We start from the raw sequence: 2,957 nt of genomic DNA, 5'->3' as shown, positions 1-2,957 counted from the left end.
CACTGTTTCCACCTCCATTTGCATTTGTTGCATTAATGGAGTTAATATTGATGCCATCTGTTGATTGAATGCTGCTGGATCAGCATTGAGGCCCTTGTCAAGGAGCACTTTAGCAGATATGCTGAAATTATTATCTTGGCTTGTAACGCATACATGGAATAAATGCCAGTAGGATTTGCTCTTGAATACAGCAGAAATAGGCTTAATGTAAACATTAAAGGAATATCTATCGGGTTCAAAATCATGCTCGTCACGCTTTTCCAAAAGCTCCTGGATGCGTTTTCAAAACAGGGAATCGATTGCAGCCAATTCCAGGATAACGTGTATGTACAACTGTCGTGGTAGTAGGTAAGCACAAATGCACATTACATTACCAAAAGTTGCTATAATGTGAATAGCTGTGTGATAGTCAGTCTCTTGAATTCGAGAACGAAAATGGAATAAAGATCCCTGTAAAGGGGAAGCTTTGTATCCTGTGCTGTTCATCTTGGCTACTCGGAGAAAAAAATGAGACCTTCAATATGCTTACATAAACAGCAGCTAAATTCATCACCAATAGTCTCCACAAGTACATGAGCCATCTTTAAAATGATGAAACCGAAGTCTATCACGAACGTTAATCTCCCTATTAGCAATAACCGAAATATGTTTGACGGCCGTATGACAATCCTCACACATTCGAAGGTTCTTGACAATCTTGATAGGCACACCAGGGCCAGTTTTTAGTAAGCCAAATGCTATTGCGAGTTTCTCACTATGGTACCTAAGGGCATGTTCCCTCTCCTCTTCTTCCACTTCATGCATTACAGACTCGGATGCTGGTATAGCCGGCTTCTCTGCACCTACTCATCAACTCATCCAAATAAAAATAAATTTGATTCGTCTCAGGATGAGATTTGTCGCCCATGCTAAACAAATAAACCTTCTGATCAACATCTATTGTGCTATAGCCTACTTCCTTCTTCAAGCGATTTCTTATCATTATGTTTCGGACCTTTTCCACTCGATCCATCCTACCTGCCAATGCATATATATTCGAGAGCATTACATAATGTCCTGGGTTTTCGGGCTCCAGACTCAAAAGATGCTCCGCTACTTCTACTCCAAGATCGAAATTCTTATGCATCTTGCAAGACCCCAGCATTGCAGTCCAAACTGCAGCAGCTGGCTCTTTAGGTATGTCTTTGATAAACTGATACGCTTCGTTCAAGTGTCCAGCACGCCCAAGCATATCCACCATACAAACCTGATGCTCCACCGATGGCTCCAATCCATATTCCTGCTTCATGCTGGCAAATATCCGGCGCCCTTCATTAACTAGCCCTGCATGAGCACAAGCCGATAAGATCGCGACAAACGTTACATTATTGGGTTGTAGACCATGGAGCCTCATTTCATTAAAGAGCTCAAGTGCTCGGCTACCATGACCATGCATTCCATACCCTGAAATTATAGCAGTCCAAGCAACAATATTCTTTTCCTCCATCGAATCAAAAACTTCTCGTGCTTTGATCACATTTCCACACCTCGAATACATATTAATCAACGCAGTACCAAGCACCACATTCATATCGAAACAGTTCCTAGCAATATACTCATGCACCCAACAGCCTAAACCAGTTGCACCCACCTGAGCACAAGCAGATAACAAACTAACAAACGTTGTAGAATCCGGCTTAACTCCCGAATCTCGCATCAAATGAAACAATTCAATTGCTTCTTTCCCAAACCCATTCTGCTCGTATCCCGAAATCATCGAATTCCAAGCCACTATTGTTCTTTGAGGCATTTTATCGAAAATTTTACGGGCAGTCCTTACATGACCAGTTTTAGCATAAAAACTCACAAGAGCAGCTTGAACATATGTATCCAAACCGTATCCACAAATCAAAACATGACAATGAATGGTTTTACCGATACTGAAAGTCATTAAATCGGCAGAAGATTTAATCACGGCGGAGAATGTGTAATTTGAGGATGAAATATTGGCTAATAACATCCGGCGATAGTAGAGAAGGGATTCTCGAGGAAATTGAATTTAGAGGTCAAGGTGATTAGAGAATGGAAGAGAAAGGTGTCTGGTTTGGAGATGGAAAAGAAGAGGTGACGCGTGTAGCTAAGGGTGAAGTAGCGGCATAAGCAAAAGAGAGGAGTTTGGTGATGAGAGATCGGCTATGACCGGAGCCCGTGACGATGATTCGAGCGTGGACTTGTTGAAGAGGTTTGAGACGTGGGCCTGCTTGGATGATTGCGTGGTAGATTGGTGAATGCGTGAGGTGGCATTTGAAGACGATGTTTGGCTTCCATGGAAACTTGGCATGAGGGAGAGGGAAAATTTTGAGCTTTGAATCAAATCTACAGTTAAATGATTTTGATTGAAAGCAGCCGAAATGTATCGTTTTGCCAGTGACTCGCTAAAAATGAGGAAAAGAAAAAAAAGAACAAACAAACAAAGAGAAGGAAGGAAGAAGCTTTGCGGCGGAGGAGAGAAAAATGCAGAAATTTTAGAGGGAAACAAAATGAAAAGGGAACCTTTAGCTACGGGTGTAAAATGTAATTAAAAGAGTGTTCAACGAATGTTAGTAAATCGGTTTTATAATATGTCCACGAATGATAAATAAAAATATTTTCAAATATTAAATAAATGAATATAAATACATGTAAAAATAAATAAATGAATACGAATATAATATTAAAAATTTAAACGAATATAAACATTTATTTGTTTAAACTCGGTTTATTTACACTATTGATTTTATCTTAATATATATTTTTTAGAACAATTGATTGATATAAGGCTAAAAAAAAGGTAAAAATGATTGTAATCGTAAAATTTATCAAAGCATAATTTTTTAAAGTAACCGAATAACATTTTAGGTTAAAACTGAAAATATTATATTTTCTACAATAATTTATGTAAATCAGATAACTAATTGTAACCGAAAAGTTATTGTCAA

The 2,957-nt window shown here is 38.6% G+C and overlaps 1 pseudogene; it reads right to left on the bottom strand.

Moving 5' to 3' along the window:
* Positions 1-475: 475 nt before the first annotated feature.
* LOC120147277 lies at positions 476-2,307 on the bottom strand (annotated as a pseudogene).
* Positions 2,308-2,957: the final 650 nt, after the last annotated feature.

Source organism: Hibiscus syriacus, unplaced genomic scaffold, assembly GCF_006381635.1.
Source record: "Hibiscus syriacus cultivar Baekdansim isolate YM2019G1 unplaced genomic scaffold, ASM638163v2 tig00110936_pilon, whole genome shotgun sequence".
Taxonomy (NCBI): domain Eukaryota; kingdom Viridiplantae; phylum Streptophyta; class Magnoliopsida; order Malvales; family Malvaceae; genus Hibiscus; species Hibiscus syriacus.
This window is presented reverse-complemented; position numbering and strand designations above follow the sequence as displayed.